Source organism: Nerophis ophidion, linkage group LG17 (genome assembly GCF_033978795.1).
Source record: "Nerophis ophidion isolate RoL-2023_Sa linkage group LG17, RoL_Noph_v1.0, whole genome shotgun sequence".
Lineage (NCBI taxonomy): Eukaryota > Metazoa > Chordata > Actinopteri > Syngnathiformes > Syngnathidae > Nerophis > Nerophis ophidion.
Genome location: NC_084627.1, coordinates 49711932 through 49733748, shown reverse-complemented (window position 1 = coordinate 49733748; position 21817 = coordinate 49711932). Strand labels below are relative to the sequence as shown.

Sequence of the window (21817 nt, the reverse complement as noted above, 5' to 3'; positions counted from 1 at the left end):
TTCAAGCTGCTTGTCCCCTATTTGGGGGTCCTGGTCAATAAGTAAAGGCCGGCCAGGTTATGGGGAACATCCCCACAAACGCATTGATCTCCTCAGCGTTTCAGCCAAATACCTAAAAAGCATTACGCAAACTAGCTGAGATAGGCTCCAGCAACCCCGTGACCCCGAAAGGGACAAGCGGTAGGAAATGGATGGATAATACGGAAAAAAAGTAAAGGAATATGACTTTTGTGTTGTTAAGAGGAAAAACACACGACAAGTTAAGTGCATCATGATTGATTAAATCATCATTGTGCTGATTACACTGTTGTTGAGTAGGAGTGATACAATACATAACATCTATCTTCAATATGAGGCAGGAGGCACTAAAATGAAGAAATACAACTTAAAATTAAGACAAGTCTTTTCTAGTTAAATTGTGTGTTTTATCTCTCTTTCGCCCATGTTTTAGTTTCAGTTCAGTTCATTTCCAACATGCATATGATACAATGTCGCACAATTCTAGTTGTTTCATTCAAGCATGTCCAAAAAGGAGTAGGAAGATTTATTATTCTACCCCTTTTTCATACCTTAGCAAAGTTATCCAATTTCCTTGATCTCTGTAACAGAACAGTGAACAAATAATTAGATTAGATAGTACTTTTTTATACCATAGTAAGCATACAAATATTAAATACATAAATTATCTTTGTCTCAATACAGATTATGTTTTTGTTTTTAAAGTTTAACTCTATTCATGCAAATTTACATCACAGAGCCACCGCCCCGCATTTTGGACACCACTTGTGTAAGGTGAGTAGATTAACATTGACAGATCCAGAAGAAGGCTGGAGGGGATCAGGGGTTTGAAAGGTTGTCACTTCAGTGGGTCTGGGGCCCCCTCTAGTGAGGAGCCTGCTTTGTGTCCCCACAACAACAACAACAATTCATCCTCTATTGTGTGCAGGGGACAGAAGTAGCAGGGAGGACCGTACAAAAGAATCACTTTGATGATAGTGGAGATCTACTGTAAATTGCATTGAAAAAGTTGAGTGATCCAACCGAGGCTTTTCTATAAAAGCAGTGTTTTATTGTTGAATTTTAACCCACAACTGCAGGATTTTTCCAAATGATCATTTGTCTAAAAAAATCTAATTTTTGTGATAGTTCAGTCCCTGTTAGAAAAGCTGAGCTGCAGTTGTGGTATTTGTTTTATCCCACTCTCGTGCAGTGTGAAAAAGTGTGATTTATTGTCATTTATTTCAGAAATCAATATGTTGGAATCCCAAAACAATAGCGAAAAAAATTAAGCAAACGGATCAAAACAAAATCAAACAAGAAGGAGAATGTTTAAAACAAACCTATAATGGCTTTTAAATGAATTACTTTCAGACATGAAGCACAAATAAAATACTAATCAAATATCTACTATAATTACAAGATACTGTAAAAATGATGTTAGCTTGAAAACATTACATTTATTATAAGTTGTCTTTTTTGGTACATTTAGAATCAATTGAATTGTTTGGGTTTGGGTAAAAGGCAATTTAAAACACTTTGTCAGTGGCAAATATATATATTTTTAAATAATGTTTTATGCTGAAAACATCAATTTGATTATAAGATGTCATATTTAGACATTTTGAATCAACTGAATTGTTTAAAATGTTAATTTGGGTTTTGGTAAAAGGCAATTTACAACACTTTGTCTGTAGCAAATTTAAAAATGCATATATTTTGAAATAAATCAATGCTGTGTTATTATACTATAAAGTTAAAAAAACAAAAACTAAAAATTGTTCAGACTTTTGTCCACAAACACAATCAAGACTAATAAGTTTTTTTTTTTTTTTAAATGGAATGAATATATGGAATTGTTTTGTAAAAACTATTACATTTATACGACATTTAAGTAAATGAAAAAAGGGCTCAAGATGTTCATCATAATTCTTGTTCACATAGTACCCAGAACAAGAATTATGATGAACTTATTGAACCCTTTTTTCCTTTTTTTTCTTTACTGAGACAAAGATTATTTATGTATATACTATTTATATGCTTACTATGGTATATAATTTATTTATTATTTATTTGTTCACTGTTCTGTTACAGAGGTCCAGGAAATTGTATAACATTGCAATGGCATGAAAAGGGGTAGAATTAAATAAGCTCTGCTTCTTCCTACTCCTTTTCGGACGTGATGTCATGAAACAACTGGAATAGTGTGATGCAGAACGTTGTATTGTGTGCATGATCGATATAAACTGGAACTGAACCGAACTGAAGTATTTTCTACAATGAATAATTGGTTTAAGTCTGATATGTAACTTAAACAACCTCTTTCATGTGTTCAAAACATTCCAAGTTCAGTTTAAATAAATTATTTTTTTAAATATTCCCTGCAACAAATATTTATTCCTCACCAAAATGATCTGTTTTGGTCAATCAAAATGATCTAAAGTGTATCTAAACTCATTAGAATACAGGCTTTTAGTGGAAATATAAAAAAATATATATGCAAACTCAATAATGTATTTAATACTATCTGAACTATACTGTTGATAAAGGCTGTGTTTTGATATGGAATTTCCAACGTTTTATTGTATTAATACTAATCAAAATTTTTGACTGTTCAACGTTGATCAATGCAAGTATTTTTTCTCAATAAGTACATTGAAATGTGTCCAAAACGGAGACAAGAGTGCAGATACATCTTTGCTCCAATTGAGGAAAGCTTTACATGACCAACAGTTTGTGCCGGAGCTCTGGCTGATGAGATTATCTCTGCACTATTACGCCGTTCTTTGATTCCTTGATTCCCGTCTATTGACCCCGTGACAGGGCTTGTTTGATTTGGAGAGCTGTTGTTTGATTATAGATTAACAGGAAATGCCTTGAGTGATGGAGGAGGGGTGAGCGTGCGAGGCGCTTGCAGGGTATGTGTGTTGTAAAATGGCAGCATGCAGACACACTAAGCAGCATCCTCCACTCACGCTGTCTGCTGGAGATGTGATGTGCCTCTTCCGCTCACCCCAGCTGACTTTTGCACGTGCAACACCCTCCTCAGCCTCTTACATCACTAAATGACAGTAAATTGAGTGGATTTGTCTACATATTGCACATCCATTTTCCACTGTTAGCAATGATTTCGTCACAACTACACGCCGTAAATTGTAACAAGCTGATATTTTTTCATAGACAGTGCATGGAACAAATCTTCCCGACATACATTTATTTTGGCATCAATGTACATGCTGAAATGATATATACCAGGCCTGGGCAATTATTTTGACTCGGGGGCCACATTTAGAGAAAAAAATGAGTCTGGGGCCCGTTATATCTATTTTTAGGAACACTAATACAAAACCTCACAATAATGTCTGATTGAATGCTGAAAAACGTTATGACAGACCGCCTCAAATACATAATGGAATTTTAAATTTTTCTATGAAGGATAAAACACTGGAAATTGACAAAATATGAATGTCACACCTGCTTTCCATCGACACATTTTACAATCAAGTGAAACGCAACAAAAATGCAACAAACAGTGAAATATGAACGCAAAGGGTACAAAATAAACCCACCTACAATCTGATATATCTGATACATCACTAAGCTTTAGAACTTTCTTGGGAAAATCTTAGGGGTGTAACGGTACACAAAAATTTCGGTTCGGTACATACCTCGGTTTAGAGGTCAGTACAGTAAGAAAACAACAAAATATACATTTTTGGGTTATTTTTTTTTACCAAATTTGTAAACAATGGCTTTATCCTTTTAAAATTTGGAAACACTATAATAATTCTGCCCACGTTAATCCACATTAAACGGCCTCAAGTTGTTCATATTAAATAAAATGACAAAACGTTTCTTCTACATATAAAAAGTGCAAAATTAAACAGTTTCAAGTCAACTCATCATGCTTAATTTATTACAGCATTTGGAAAGCTTGTAGTTGATTTGTATTATGTAAATGTTATATTTGTATCAACATGTGACAGCAGGGACCCTGCCATTCAAAACTAGGCTGCTACATTACTAATGATTCATGTAACTATAGCTGAAAAAATAGTACAATAGCAATAGGAGAGACTATTCATCCCTGAACACCATGGAGTTCATGTAGGCTTTATGATGCACTTACATTATTATACACACACACACACACACACACACACACACACACACACACACACACACACACCGCAAAATGAGCTAACGTTACGCTAAACAGCCTTCACCTCTGCGAGGGAGCTGAGCTGCAGTTTGTTTGTTGAATGTCAACGGGCTCAAAATTATGTTAGTAGTAGCTGACTGGGAAGTGTTTATTATCTTTTGGGGAGCGTACGCAGCATTATGCTCACCTGCTAAACACCTATCTGCCCGAAGCTGAAGTGCTGAATACGCAAAGCTGATTGGTTGTTACCGCTATGGTTGTAACCAATCAGATGGTTGTGTGGGTGGGACAATGCTTGGTGCTGTGTAGGAGACAGAGGCAGGAAGCACAGCAGCTTGTTAAGACTTAAGCTTAGGCGGCTACTTCGTATGTCCGTGTGGAAACTCGTTCAGTACACCGCCACACAGAACCCAAACCCCGTACCGAAACAGCGTCTGTGGAAACGCTCCCCACCCACACTGCTTGGTGCCTCGTCCGCGCTGCTGTGACTTACATTACCGTAGTAACTAATTAGACGACCATAGTAACTAATTATATGACCATAGATACTAATTAGATGACCATAGTAACTAATTAGATGACCATAGTAACTAGTATATCATCCATAAGCGCAGATTCCAATTATTGAAATACTTTGTATAGTTCAAGACTTATGGTCATTAGAAAACATTATAATGGCAGCTACACTTTCCATCTTAAAGATCTAAAAATAATTATTTGGGAATGTCCGACGGGCCAGATTGAAAAGCTCAACGGGCCGCATGTGGCCCCCGGGCCTTAATTTGCCCGGGTCTGATATATACGGTTGCGTCATTACCATCAATCTTGTCATAACGTGAACTATGGTGAGGTTTGTTTTCCCGTGGTGCAAAACGACTGGACCGGACATGGCGTGAAGGTAATGACATTTTTTAATTTTAACTCGAAAAGTACAAACAAACCAAAGGGTATAAACAAAAGGCGCTCTCAGAGGAGGTACAAAACATGGCTATGAAACAAAACTATCACAAAGGCAAAACTATGGACATAGAACACAACTTACTTGGACCGAGAAAGAGCATGGATCATCGGCATGGATAACATGGGTGTGTAGGAGGTGGTAGAGGGTGATGTCGCCAGGCTGACTGCCTGGCAACTACAGGCTTAAATGGGTGCAGTGATGACAGGTGCGTGAGTCGTGAACACATAACAGGTGAAAACATGGTGACAAAACAAACAAGAGTGCCCAATGAATCCAAAACAAAACGTGACCACAAAACATGACAAATCTTCCCTGTGCAGATGGCAGACTCAACTTTTGTCTTTGAGTATTACAGTTTTTTCCATTTGCTTACACACAATTTTATCAACTGTGTGTCTTTTTTCAAAAGGAAACAATTAGTTTAAATATTGGGGAAATGATGGGGGATAACGATAATGCCTTTAGCAACACTATAAATATGACGTTTTCTTTGAATAAAATGGTTCCAATCTTGAAAAAGGTTAAAAATACGACACCAGGAAAAGACGAGGTGAGTTACCAGATGATCAAAAACCTAGGTAGCATCAGCAAAGTAGTGGTCCTGAAATGATAAAGAAGATGTATGAAGAAGGAAAATGAGCAGCTGAGCGGAAATAAGCTGTAATTATTCCAATATGCAAACCAGGAAAAGACCCGGAAGAGGCAGGTCATTATAGGCTGATAGCATTAACCTCAAATTTGGGCAAAGTAATGGAAAAACTATCAATGGAAGACTAGTCTATTATTTAGAGTCAAAATAAATAATAAAAAACCACCAAAGTGGATTTGGGAAAGCAAGAAACACAAATGACCCAGCAGGGCAGCTGGAAGAGGAAATTAGAAAAGGACAAATAAAGAAAGAAAGTATAATTGCAGTATGTTTTGACATTGAGAAAGCTTATGATATGTTGTGGAAACTGGGGTTGCTGATCAAATGAAATACAATTACTAACTGTGTTGCGAATCCATAGCAATCGTCATTGTTTACTTTGACTATACGTAAGGACTTAAAGAGAAAGTAAAATATCTTCTATTATTTGCAATAACTGCTCAACAATGATGCTGCAAACTGAAAATATTTATGTTTACTGCAGTCGGGTAAAATTAACTGAGGTTATTATTATGATGTGTTCAAGGGCCATAAGACTCTTGAATGCATCATAATAATCCCCTCAATTCCCCTCAAAAATGGATTCACTTGCTGGAAGATAAAGACAATGTAACATACATCCATAAACCTGGATGCATATGCAAAAGTGCAATATATTTATCTGTACAGTAATCTATTCATTTATATCTGCACCTTATAGCTCTTTTATACTACCATGAGCTAATGCAAAAAAGTTTTGTTCTTATCTATACTGTAAAGTTCAATTTTGAATGACAATAAAAAGGAAGTCTAAGTCGAAGTGTAAAGTAACATATCACAGTAGTCAACAATGACTGCAGTACAAATCAAAATCTGAGACGAATAAAAAGGTTTGAAAAAAAATCTGGAGATAACGATGTGTGTATCGGGTGGGTGGGCTAGGGAGTAGCAGGGGGGTGTATATTGTAGTGTCCCGGAAGAGTTAGTGCTGCAAAGGGTTCTGGGTATTTGTTCTGTTGTTTTTACGGTGTGGATGTTCTCCCAAAATGTGTTTGTCATTCTTGTTTGATGTGGGTTCACAGAGTGGCACATATTTGTAATAGTGTTAAAGTTGTTTATACGGCCACCCTCAGTGTGACATGTATGGCTCTTGACCAAGTATGCCGTGCATTCACTTGTGTGTGTGAAAAGCTGTAGGTATTATGTGAATGGGCCGGTACGCAAAGATTTATTGGCGCTCTGTACTTCTCCCTACATCCGTGTACCACTCCGTACAGCAGCGTTTTAAAGTCATAAATTTTACTTTTTGAAACAGATACCGACAATTTCCGATACTACATTTTAAAACATTTATCAGCCGATAATATCAGCAGCCTGATATTATCGGACATCTGTAGTTAAAAAACATTTATTATAATTTGGTTTATTTTAGCACCACTTAACACATCCATTCACATTGTTCGTAAATGTATTGTTTATTTGATTAGTACTTCTTTTTCAAATCAGCCTGACCTAAGCCTGAGGGTTATTTGTTAAATTAATAATAATCTTTATGATTGACACCTGCTTATATATAATTTGACAAGGCACTAAAACTGTGAGTGAGTTAAATATAACTATTGAATATGATCAAAATCAAGAGTGAGATTACTAATTCAGGGTTGATATTGGAGTGGAAAAGTTGGGTGTCGAGGTCAAACAGGTTAAGAACTCCTGCTACTGTAAATACAATGACAATTAGCCTTTGGCTACCATCCGGCACATTAACATTGTATACATCCATTAATGTGCATTGTCCCATGTACTATACCAAAGGAGTTGTAATATACAACTATTAACAAGCTTATTGTTTCTGTGCGGCCTGGTAGCAAATGCGTCACGCAAACTGGTACTGGTCCCCGGACCGGTAGTCCCCGGTCTGTCATAAAAAGACCAAATTCACTGGCCATTTTAGCTTAATGTGTACCAAACATGAAATATGCTGAGCGATTTGTTCCCGGTTAATGGAGTTTTTAGTTCTGTTTTTTTTTTTTACCGAGAGCTACCATTTGTGCAGAGTCAATATTGCCAAACGAGATGATCGGTTGCTGTTGTTGGGACAGTGGCTGTGCAGGGATTACCGTAGCACTATTTTTCTCTTTCCCAATATGATTTTTCCAATGACAGGAAGCAGCAAATCCTTGATCAACAATGCTATAGCCGGCTCAAAGAGCTGAGGTCGCAGGTCAGAGCTGCTACACAGTTTTATACGACGTGGCAAATGTAGAAGCTGCAGGGGAAAGATACTTGCATCCACCGGAAGGGTTTGCAGTCAGCACTATTTTCTGCCAAATTTCTCCAAGGAATATCGTGTAAGGGATCATATTGGACTGAAAAAGGGACATGCTTTTGTAAGCGCTCTACCGACTCCAATTTTGAACTAATTTTATACTGACTTAAGTTGACAACTGTCAATGTCTCAGAAAATTTAGGGATTAGATTCCATTTTCTTGGATCATTGTGTGAATGCTTCAAATCATTCACACATTATGTTTTTTTTTTTACACCAAAATGTGTATTAATTAAACTACTACAACTTCTTCTTCTCCAGATTTTGTCACGCTCTACCTTACACGTTACACCCGATTCAAACCATTCCAACTTCAAACTGTTCAACCTATTCGGGAATCAAAGGCTTTCCCTTGAAAAATTCCAAAAATTCCCAGGTTTCCGAGAATTCTAGGTTTTCAGGGACATTTTTCCCCATTCAAAATGAATTGGGCATTTTTCAAACTTCCACCATTTCCACATTTGTCAACCAATTCAAACCATTCTGCCGTCAACACATTCCACCATCTTGGAAATTCAAACCACCTTTTTTATAAGTTAAAAATATTACGGGTTTTTCCAGAATTCCTGGTTTTCCAAAGCCCTATTTCCACCCTTTTTTCTGGCAACAACTCCTTCCACATTTTTCAACGCATTTCAACCGTTCTACTGTCAAAACATTCCACTTAATGAGCACAAAAAACAAAGTTGTTTTTTGACCTGAAAAAATTCCCAATTTTCCCGAAATTCCAGGAACTCTGTAACACCATTTCTCAATTTAACGTATTACTACGTGTTCCTGGAATTACTACTTCCACATTTCTCGACCAATTAGACCGTTCAAGTAAAAAAAAAAAAATCCATTTAAATTCCCATTGGAATTAATGTGACCTTCTTCAAAGTTACATAAAATCCCAGATTTTGCATCTGATTCAACTGTTCCAACTTCAAAATATTCAGCCTGTTTGGGAATTGTGTGCTCTACCTCAACAATTCTAAAAAATCCTGGATTATAGTTCAACTTCAGCTTTGGAGCATTCACACTCAATTCCTTTAGGAATTGCCTCAGATAGTTTTTATTATCATCCAACAAGCTTGTTCAAGTCCTAGTTCCACACCAGTTATGTGAAGGAAGATCTATAATCAAAGTTGCGTACTGCTTTGAAAATCTGACTTTATAATTCCTGGTTATCACAACAATCAGTCGTGATTTAGTTATACAGATAATAGTCTTAGGTTACCTCCAGCTTTGACGGCAAAGTAAAAAGTCAAACACAAACAATAAGCAGGATTACAAACAACACACAACTGGTTTTTCATTTACTTTGTACAGTTGAAGGCCCAGGAAAAAAAAATCTATTCCCTAGATTCCCCTTTGTGAACACTTTCTGGCTACTGAGTGACACTCAAAGGCAGGTCTGGGCAATTATTTTGACTCGGGGGGCCAAATTAATAGAAAAAATGTGTCTGGAGGCTGGTATATCTGATTTTTAGGAACACTGATACAAAACCTCACAATAATGTCTGATTGAAAGCTAAAACTGTCATGTCTGTTCATGTTTTTGTTTAGTTATGTTCAGTTTTGCTTAAGACTCCATTGTTTCTTGTTTTTCCACTTCCTTCTTTGTCTTATTACCATGCCAACCAATTAGTTTTCACCTTGTCCCCATGTCACGCACCTGTTTTCACCAATCACCATACTATTATTTAAGCCACAGTTACCAGGTAGCCAGGCTGGCAACATCACCTCCTTCCCACGTCTACCACCTGCTACGCACCTTGCAATGATCCGTGTCCCGTTAACAGTTTCATGTCAAGTAAGTTTTTGTTTATAGTTCATAGTTGATTGCCTTTGTGCTAGTCTTTTATTTTTCATTAGTCAAGTTTGTTCTGCGCCGTTTGTTTGTTCTTGTTTTTTTTGTAGTTTGTTAGTATAATAAATATATGTACTTACATTCACGCCTTACTCGCGCCAACTTTCCTTTGCTTCGGAAAAACAATCCACCCCCAAGTCCAAGTCGTGACAAAAACGTTATGGAGATTAAAGTTGTTTTTTTTACTGAATGAGACACCCAGAATATACATGAAACTAAAGAATGTGGGGTTTACAATATTAACTTTGAACCATACAACACTGAATATTGACAACATATGAACGTCACACCCCCTATTCATCGACATATTTTACAATCAAGCGAAATGCAACAAACACAGCATAATATGAGGGCGCAGGGTAAAAAGACACCCCACCTACAATCTGATATCTCTGATATATCACTAAGCTTTACAACTTTGTTGTAAAAATCTCCTCGACACCCGCATTTCAGGCTGGCCGCTCTGGAAACACTCTGTGGAAACGCTCCCCAGTCACACTGCTTGGTGCCTCGTCTGAGCTGCTGGGACTTAGATGACCATAGTAACTAGTATGTTATGCAAAAGTGCAGATTTCAACCATTGAAATACTTTGCATAGTTCACAGATGTTTACCTTATCCCAATAAACATCTGTCCAGTATTTTAACATAAAAGTGTTTGATTGTGAGGCATAAAAAGCCACAAAATGCAAGGGGTCCATCCATCCATCCATCCATTTCCTACCGCTTATTCCCTTTTTGGGGTCGCGGGGGGAGCTGGCCCCTATCTCAGCTATAATCGGGCGGAAGGCAGGGTCCACCAGACCCACAAACGCTGGTTGGGCAACAACAATATGAACATTACACAAAGGATGCTTAGTCTGTCGCAAAATGATTGTCAGATCTTCCCCATATCAAGTCCCACCAGACGTTTTCTTTTTTAAATATTTTTTTTCCTCAAAAACGTTCCTTAAGGAAATCCTCGGGGCAGTTCCTACGGTAGGAAAATGCTCCAAAGGTGCAGCTTTGAAACATCTCCCAAGCTTTATCTCTTTTCGGGAGGGGGTGGGGGCCGGGGTATTATGTGATTGTCCGGGGAATTGAACACAAGAGCAGAGGCAGCAGCAGCCCGATGAATTATTGATGGGAATCTCGGCGTGACCCTCCTCGGTCTGCTCACTTCACTTCTTCTTCACCTCACAGCCGGGTTAACCAGGCAAAATGGAGGGAGGGAACAGGATGGGGGGAGGAAGAGTGGAGCCCATTGTTTGGATGGAGGATGCTGCCTGGCCGCCTGTGTCTTCAAGTGAATTATGGATGAAAGGAAAACGATCCTCAAATCAGTTTTAGAATATAGGAGAGCTCATATTTCCACTCAAACAATTCCAGCAACACAAGGGTCAAATATTTTGTGGGGTTTTTGCAACAGGATGACGTATGAAAGGAGTACGGAATGGCCGCATTACACAAAGCATGCACAGGATCTGCAGCATCGAGCTCGAGATGTTTTCCCTTCCAGATGGAATGGAATTTGAACTGTTATGTCACGAGAGACATTGCGATTAGAGAGTCCACTCTGGGTCAAATTGCACTGGACATCCAAATGACTGAAATCGAAAATATTTTTCCATTTTATGCATCCTTTCTGCAAGCAGACACAGTACATTATTAATGAGCTGAACTCTGGCTTTACGGCACATTGGTTACCAGCAATTGCTCTGCGTGTGTTTTTGTTGTGTATGTATTTGGTCTTCCAGTTCAAGTGCATCTGTGTTTTTAGCTTTTTGTCCCCAGTCTTCCATAATACTGGATTTAATTAGGCTGCTGGAAAGAGACTTAACGCATGTTAGTGTGTCCGTGTGAGACAATGTGAGAGAAAGCATTGTAATCTCCTCTTCTTGTTTGCTAAGCGCTTGCACACTGATAGACTTTAAACCCCTAAACCTGGAAAAAGCACACAGACCTGTGTATGCACATGATGCGGCATCAGGATTGAGGAAGATAAAGAGTCAACTTATTACACATGCAAATATATATATATATATATATATATATATATATATATATATATATATATATATATATATATATATATATTAGGGGTGGGCAAATTAATGCTTTAATTACGAGTTAACTCATCAATCTATTAACGCCGACAATTATTTTATCGCACATTTGCGTTTGTTGTTTACATGCTTTTATTTTGTTAACGCCTTTTCTCAACAAGATGGCGTCGCCTGGACGGGCTTCGGCTTCGAGGGGCTCTTGGTAAAGATGGAACATTTGGCAAAAATACCGGACAATTCTGCAAATGTCATGGCTGGCTTACAGCGTGGTCACTCCGGGATCACTTACGACCGCCAGACAATTCTGAATGTGGATAGATCGGGCCGTTTTGGACTGAATGAGGCGTGCTTGCTAGAGCGGCTAGCTAGCATGGGAATACTTTGCCGGCTACATCCAGCGGCCTGTGAAGCAGCGGAGTATATGTGTTGTCTGTCTATTTATGAATAATGCAGACCAGGAGTGTTGGCTGAGTTCTTAACGTTTGCTTTCAGAGCGTGCATATCACAACATACAAGATGCCGTCATGGCGACACAACCTATACCGGGCTACCGCGCATGCTCGTCACTCCCGTTGCATGCTGGGTAGGGTAGTTCTTTTATTCCCTGGCTCATAACATCACAATATAGTACCATGTATATGATGCCTTCAGTTTATCAAAGCACCAAGCAAACAATTGGAAAATTCCCATCATATCAATTCCTAGATATGGTCATAATTATTTTAAGTGCACTACGCAGAATAAACACAACATTATTAATATTGCTACTACGGATAATTTGATCAAAAATTCCCTAAAACAGCCCACTACCTATAATATAGGTTTTTTAAACATAAGATCCCTGATAAAAAAAAATGTTTCTGCTGTTACCTCAGAAATTGCCTGTTCAGATGTTATGATTGTGGCTCAGAGATTTGTATGTAGATTATATTTATTTTCCATAACAAACAGGATAACTTAAATACCCTGGCAGTGGCAATAAGCTTAAATGTTTGTATTTACATTTTTTGGAGTTGATTTTCATAAAATATGCTATTTAACTGCTACTGTTTAACAAGGACTGATTTAAATTGTGTTTGCACAACAAATGTTTTGGCGCTTTTGTTCATGTGGGAGAATATTCCAATAAAGGTGCACTACACACTACTTTTGAATTCATTATTGGGCTTTGCGTATACAATGCAGTTAATCGCGATTAATCAGAGAAATAGTGCGATTAACTACGATTAAAACATTTTAATCGTTGCCCAGCCCTAATATATATATATATGTATATATATATACTATATAAAGTTTTTCCCCCACAAAATGTGTTAGTTAGGGTGGTGTCTCTCCGGCAGACAGACATGGGGTTGGTGGGTGTAAGGATCGGTGTAACTCAGTCTATTGCCATCACGTATCCACCTCGTCGCTGCCACCACAGCCTGGGGGGCAATAGACTACAGACTGCAGGTAAAGTAGGCCAGCTTCGTCACGTGAAGAAGCTTACAACTTTTGGTTGTGTTTTCCGCTCCATTTGCTGAATGGCGATATATGATATACATCTCAATATTTTTTCCGTAAAGTAAAAACAAAGCAGTCCTAGTTACCTGAGATACTAAGTATGTCATTATTATGACTTAGTAAGTCAATATATTGACAAAATAATGACTTACTAAGTCAAATTAATGACTTACTGTAAGTAAGCGTTTGCAATAAGCATTTGAAAACAAGAGTTAAAAGTGGGGCCACATCAAGCTTAATTTAGTACAGCTGATTGTCTGTAATAAGGCTGTCTTAACAACAAAGCACTGCGGGAAACCCTGTATGTATGTATGTATGTATGTATATATATATATATATATATATATATATATATATATATATATATATATATATATATATATATATATATATATATATATATATATATATATATATATATATATATATATATATATGAACTGTGAAAATCTGCTCTACAGTATGTGTGTTTGGGTCCTATTTTTAGGAACACTAATACAAAACCTCACAATAATGTCTGATTGAATGCTAAAAATGCTATGAAAGACCGCCTTAAAAAAAGGAAGGGAATTTTTTTTTCTTTTTTTACTGAATGAGAGACCCAGAATGTACATGAAAAGAAAGAATGTGGGATTTACAATATTAACTATAAATGATAAAACACTGAATATTGACAAAATATGAATGTCACATCCACCCTCGATCGACATATTTTACAGTCAAGAGAAATGCAACAAACACAGCAAAATATTATTGCAAAGGGTAAAAACAACAACAACAAAAAAAAACTACAATCTGTTATATGTGATATATCACTAACCTTTAGAGCTTTGTTCTAAAAATCTCCTTCCGTGTCTGTCTTTGAACCCCGCGTTTCAGGCTTGCCTGAAATACTTTGTATAGTTCAAGACTTACGGTAATTTGAAAACATCACTGCACATCATAATGGCAGCTACAGTTTCCATCTTAAAAAACTAAACATATTATTCGGGAATGTCCGGCGGGCCTGATTGAAAAGCTTAGGTCTGATGTTTTGGAATCATATTGAGCTTCTGTACTGGCTCCAAATACTTTGGTACAGTTGAGGTAACATAAGATTGGTTAATTATGTGCCAGACTGTCATGTCACCATATCCAAGTAGTCTCCTAGGAGTATTTTCATATTATTTATTGAGATGCATGCTGTAAAAAATGCTTTAAACAGAGCTTTTAGAAAAACATATAAAGGAACCCTAGAAATAGTTGATCTCTATAGCGCATACCTGGGCAAATTAAGGCATTTCAGGTTAGCATTGATTAGCTTGCAGTCCTGGATTGACTAAATATGCCTGATGAGCACTCCAGCAAATCAATAAAATCAACAAAGCTCACCTTTGTGCATTCACACACAGCATAAAACGTTTGGTGGACAAAATGAGACAAAGAAGGCGTGGCATAAAACATGTCTTTCTGTGGCAGCGGAGAAATTTGAAAACGGAAGCAAACTGTGGTGAGTTCAAGGATCGCTGAAATTAGTAGGACAAAACGGTGCTTGCCAAATATTATCATCAGTGAAGCATATATAACATAAACAGTGGGATTTCTAACAATTAGGAAGGTTTGTGTCATGTTTGTATTCCTACAGAAAATATTTAAAAAAAAATAGTTTCTTTTTTTCTTCATCTTTTTCCATTTTCCCACATCTCTGAAAGAGGTCCAGGAGCCACTAGGGCAGCACTAAAGTAGAGCCGTGTGTTGCCGACCCTGGCCTAGGTGATGGAGAAACACATTGCACCATCCATTTTACTTCAACTTATGTTAATAAATATAGTTCTTCCTAATTACTACGTGGAAATATTTAAAGTGTAATCCTCAATTACTTAATAGAATGCAAATCCATACACACACAGTCAAACATGTATCAACAGCCAAGACAGTTGAGGGTTCAGTTCATGGCTCAGCAGTAAATAGTTTTTTATCCAGCCACCAGTCCGGTTGCCCATGGTACCAGTTCTTACATCTTTGGTTTACAAGCCAAATTAGAAAGTTTCAAAAAATGCTAAATCAGACCTTTAGAACAACCAGAGCAATTTTCCATTGGACTAATTTCTTCCAAAATGAAAGTGACTCGCTGTCAACCAAGCAGTATGCAGGATAGTGATAGTGAAGTCCGACCTGAAGGTTGTGACTTTAGGAAACTAGACTCAATCAAACTGTGCAATGCAGTAGTCGAGATCAAGTTATGTTACAAGGCCTTTGCTTTGGTTTTATGTTTTCTACACAAGCTTTAAAACAATCCAGCGGCTCATCAATATCTTAAATGTTAAAGAATCAGCCCTGCTTGTTCACACTCTTTACAATCTTCACGGTGGCTTCCGATGAGAATATCAGAGGCTTTGTGCAGTGATTTTTCTATTAAGAATGTCTGCAACAATCATGTTGCCCTGGAGGTGTTGGAGTGGTACAAGTGTTGCCGGGCACAACAGAGGAGCCCCAGTTCAGAGGAGAAAATGGTCCTGTCACTGCTTTATTAAGGCGGTCAAATCAAACGTGACATCTGTACTCTGAGCTCATGGAGGCCGAGTGTTTGGAGAATACACACAAGCATCTGCAGGGAGGAAGAAGGAAGCAGCTCGGAGTTTAAATCGGATCTTTTGCAGCCAAAGACAAACAGATATGTACTTTATATGGCAAATAAATGTGATGCCGTTGTTTCAATTCATACATTATAGAAATAGTAGCAAACATTTACGAAAGAAAAATGATCAAGTAAAGGTGCTTTTGTCGTTAAAACAGACTCAACAATAGCTTCAGTGTGTATGCTGCAGAATTCAAGAATTTTAATGACTGAAGGTAGTACATTCTAAACCCGTCTTGTACCACTTATACCTTTGGATTTTAGTTAAAATATTTGTCCTGGTTATGCCCTCTTTTGTGGCCTATATAGACACACTATGAGGAGTGTTGAGACATGTATTGATCTGTCATTTGGGGATTGGCTGATTGTGTGTAGGGCTGCAACTAACGACCGACAGTTGTCTTGTCATCGACTATCTTAACGATTAATTGACTAGTCAGATTATTAAATTTATACATATTCAGTGGCTCTTATTTTGCCAATGGCTTTTAAATCCAGCATGACATATTTTTATGCATAATTAACAATGAAGCCAATAAAGCTCAGTACTTCATTGAGAGATAGATACTGTATTTCTACCTTTACAGCGCTGCTTTACCATAAATAATAATAACTCAAACTTTTGTCCATTTAAAAGTGACGGCAGGCAAAGTTTTTATTTATGTAATCAAAAGACAGTAAGAATCGCAGCAATAACAATAAAACGCCTTGAAAAACGTAATTGTGCCGTATTTGGAAACAAATTACGCTTCCTGTATTGAGCGGTCAAGGGATGCAATTAATACAGTATTTTTATTACCATTAGGATAAAAAGTAGTCTGTAAAATGTCAGTGGATTTCACTGGATGACAACAGCTTCACAACAGTCTACCACAGACTAACCCTGGATTGCCACTGGATGCGTAACAGCTGCGGAATGTTTCCGCCATCGGCTGTCCACAAATCCCCATCGTTGTTTTACGGTGCATTGTTGCAGCTAAGACAAAATCCCTTTTGTCAGAAAAGTTGTATGTAAATTATCAAAAAAACTTTCCATTCTCTGAGTTCCCAGTGAACAGACAAGAGGCTGTCTTTGTTGCACCAAGCCAGAGGCTTAGAAAATTCCGCTGCATTATCTGTTTTGATCCAAGACCTGCACAAGCTCAATCCAGGACCAATCCAAACTACGAGGCATATTTTCCTTTTGTGTTAATGTGACCAAAAAATGGCTGTTTACATACCCCCCATTCCTTTTAGAAACAGCTGTTGTTATGTAAACAGGAAAAGTACAAATAAAAAGAGGTAAGAGGTAGTGTACAGTCTTTCGCCAGAGTGTGCTGGAGACAGTACAAGAGTATAGCCCAGACGTTTCTCCTCAAATTGAGCCAAATTTAATTTTGCCTCTGTTTAATTCCTTGCTTCTTTTCTCGTTTAATTAAATGTCATCAGTGTTTGAACCTGACACCTTTGACAAGTTGACTTCCTACAAGTTTACCATAATATTATGTATTTTAATGTTACAAAAACGACATCCATTACTTTCGGTCCGCGAGGGGGGGTTGCCCGCATATGCGGTCCTCTCCAAGGTTTCTCATAGTCATCATTGTCACTGTCACCGACGTCCCACTGGGGTAATTTTCCTTGCCCTTATGTGGGCCTACCGAGGATGTCGTTGTGGTTTGTGCAGCCCTTTGAGACACTAGTGATTTAGGGCTATATAAATAAACATTGATTGATTGGTTGATTGATTGATTGAAAAAGTATTTATTGAACAATATGTTTCCTGTGTATTCATAATCACTCCAAAACATGAATGTAATTAAATTCTGTGTGTAGTCTCTGTGTAGATTGTCAGTCATCAGTTCATATAATCTGCAAAGGTTGAATGGATGCAACCAATTATTATTTTTTGTGTGTAGAAATGTCTGGGTGTGCTTGTATTACACTGACACTAATGTTATTATTAACAATATAACATGAAATACTGTATTTTAGCACTGACGAGAAGCCCTGTGCAAAAAACAGTCATAAGTATTTTTTATAAATTCATTCAATTGATCGAGTATTCAGTTCATTTTTAGTAATACCCGTATAAGGTGGTGGACTTGTTGACAATTAATTTAAATATCTGGATTAAACCAACGATCACTTCCTGGAATAATTTGTTCATATTCTGCTTTATTTTTCCCGTTTTCCCAGTATTTGCCTCCTCAACCTCTACCCCCTCTTCCCTGAGATTCATTAGTATTGGTGTAGCGGCGTGGCTGAAATAACTCTGTCTGCAGGTGTAATGAATAAAGACAGGCGGCACAGAGCCGTCAGTCTCTGGACAGACTTTATGGTGAAAGACGAACAGCAGTGAGAGAAATAAAAGGACAAATAAAACACATCGCCTTTTGGGGTTCGACCCCGTGTTGCACAAAATCATGTCGTAATAGATTACGTGCTAATGAAATTCACGTAGCTGACATTTACTGCCGCTTGACAGGAGGGTAGAAAACATTGAAAGTATGGTCAAATCAGCACAATGTGAAATACAGTTTTTCTTATTTCAGTGTTTTTGTGTGTTTGTCGACAGTGTTGTGTGTAGGCCAGCTGATATGTATCAGTAAAGTGGATCAATGCACCAAACTTCAACATGTTGTCTCTTCTTTGCTTTATTTAGATTGTGTGTGTGTGCGTGTGTGTGATAATCAGCATAGGTAATGTGTGTGTTTGTGTGTGTGATAATCAGCATAGGTAATGTGTGTGTTTGTGTATTTGATTGCGAAGCGGCAGTTTGGGCTGGGCAAGTGCGTGGGGATGGATATATTTGGATCGATGGCTGTAATCCAGAGCAGATTAAAAGAGCATTAATACTGGCAATGATAACATAAACGGTGCGGACCTAGATCTCCATTGATCTGCAGGAACCTGATCTAGACTGGTTCCTGGAAGAGGGGAGGAAGAGAAGGGAGCGCTGACGGATGGTGGTTATGGTAATACGAATATAGTAGAGACGTTTTGTTATGTACTGTAAAATGCATATTGGCTGTTTGTGTTGCAAAATATCCCTAATTTGGTGTGTTTACTATATATTAAATACATGTTCTTTGTGGTAGATTACAGTTGTGTGTTCACGGGGATGTATAGCTCGGTTGGTAGAGTGGCCGTGCCAGCAACTTGAGGGTTGCAGGTTCGATTCCCACTTCCGCCATCCTAGTCACTGCCGTTGTGTCCTTGGGCAAGACACTTTACCCACCTGCTCCCAGTGCCGCCCACACTGGTTTGAATGTAACTTAGATATTGGGTTTCACTATGTAAAGCGCTTTGAGTCACTAGAGAAAAGTGCTATATAAATATAATTCACTTCACTTCACTTCACTTCACTGCACCATATGTGATCCGAGCCCTTTGAGACACTTGTAATTTAGGGCTATAGAAATAAACTTTGATTGATTGATGATTGATGTGTTTCTAGTAATTTCGTATTTGTTATTTATCCACATGAAAGGGACAGTATAATAAACTACATAAAGGAACGGCAAAATATGGCGAAATAAGACAATAAAACGATTATCTGCATAATTGTGCAAATGCTTACACTCCCAGAGAGTAGGTTTGTGTAACAGCAAATATCAACAGATGAGTAAATGTATACGAACAAATTCAACATTATCAAGCATGATTTACAGTCTTGTATTTGTTTCTCAAATGCTGCAAATAAGGTTTGCTTTGTTTCAGACTCAAATTTGATTCAAATTCAAATGAAAGTGTGCGCTGTTTGAAATCATCCTCATTTTACAATGTACTATATCATATTTGCAGCTATTTAATTTAGTATTAATGATTACTCATTTGACATTCCTAATTACTGTATTTTCCGGACCATAGGGCGCACCGGATTATAAGGCGCGCTGCTGATGAGTGGGTCTAGTCAGATCTATTTTCATAAAAACAGAGCACCAGATTATAGGGCGCGTTCAAGGGGTCGGATTAGTATTATTCTTTTCTAAATTGAAAAAAAAACTTTCCTGTGGTCTACATAACATGTAATGGTAGTTATTTGGTCAAAATGTTGCATAGATTATGTTTTACAGACCATCTTCAAGCGGTTTTATTTACGTGGCTCACTTTCGAGAGCGTCTTTTCTCCGTCATCATCTTTGTTGTAGCGGTGTAGCGTGCAAGGACGAGGATTGAAGAAGTATCAAAAGATGGAGCTAACTGTTTTAATGACATTCAGACTTTACTTAAATCAATAACGGAGCAACATCTCCTCATCTGTGGCTCACTAGTGCAACAACAACGCCGGAAATGTGTCCCGTGAAAAACCGTCCGATCGGAACTCTCTAATAACTAAAGTTCCTTGGGTGAATAATAGCAACTCACTACACCGGCATGTTTTAGCGCTTTCATGGTGAGTTTACTGACAGATATAAGTAAGAACTTTACACTATTTTATAATAAAAATGGCAACAGCGGAGGATGAATATCCCATAACAAGAGGATAGAGAAAAATAAAAAAAACTTATCGACGATAACGTCGTCACAGACTACAAAGGCGGAAACGCGCAAATTTTCAGGACTTATGCAGCTCCGAAATACAGATCAGCAGGTACCAGAAGGTAAAAGGATGGATGGATAGATAGATCGATAGATACTTAATTGATTCCTTCAGGAGAGTTCCTTCAGGAAAATTAAAATTCAGCAGCAGTGTACAGAGTTGAGATCAATTTAAAAAGTAAAAAGTAAATAATGGGGGTATAAATGGAAACAAAATAATATACAATAAGTATACAAATCAATTAAAATATTAAAGTAAAATAATGGTAAATCTGTTGTACTTGTATAGAGCTTTTCTACCCCTTTTTAAAAGGAGCCCAAAGTGCTTTGACAGTATTTTCCACATTCACCCATTCACACACTGATGGCGGGAGCTGCCATGCAAGGCGCTCACCTGGACCCTTCGGGAGCAAGGGTGAAGTGTCTTGCCCAAGGACACAACGGACGTGACTAGGATGGTAGAAGGTGGGGATTGAACCAAAAACCCTCAGATTGCTGGCACAGCCACTCTACCAACTTTGCCACGCCGAATAAGAATATAACAAGAGAGACTAGACAGTGGTGACCATGTTATGAAAATGTATTGCACTGTTATTGTTTTGTACAACTCCCCCTCCCAGAGGGGAGTTGTACAGTCGAATGGCGTGTGGGACAGTTGTGGAAAAGTTGCTTTTGCATGATATTGCGAAACAAAACGCCGAATAATATGTCTTATCTTATACACACACCATAATAACACTCGTGTGTTAAAGCACAGCACAATCCGGCTTCATAGCTTACCAAAGTCGTACTAAAACATTTTGATAGATTTTTGAGCGCCATATGTAATGTTCTATATTTTCAATGGAACATATAACATTTTGGTGTTGTTTATTTGAGTCATATTGCAGTCGACACGTATCTCTTATGTGTGACTGCCATCTACTGGTCACATTCTTCATTACAACATGTACAAAATAAAATTCGATAAGGTCAGTAAGCACAACCAAAATGAATTCGTACATTAGGCGCACCAGGTCATAAGGCGCACCGTCGAGTTTTGAGAAAATGAAAGGATTTTAAGTGGGCCTTATCGTCCGCAAAATACGGTGTGTCATTTTTAGTTGACCAGTTTAGTTTAGTTTAGTTTTGTTGTGTGCAGTCAAACAGTCGAAACCAAACTTGAAAATCAACCAAGAAGGAGACTGTTGGTCTATTTTTT

The 21817-nt window shown here is 37.8% G+C and overlaps 1 protein-coding gene across 2 annotated transcripts in view; it reads left to right on the top strand.

Annotated features, from left to right (window-relative positions):
• Positions 1–21817, top strand: part of onecut2 (one cut homeobox 2) — a 58464-nt gene that overhangs the window by 1463 nt on the left and 35184 nt on the right. The gene's annotated exons all lie outside the window — the stretch shown is intronic.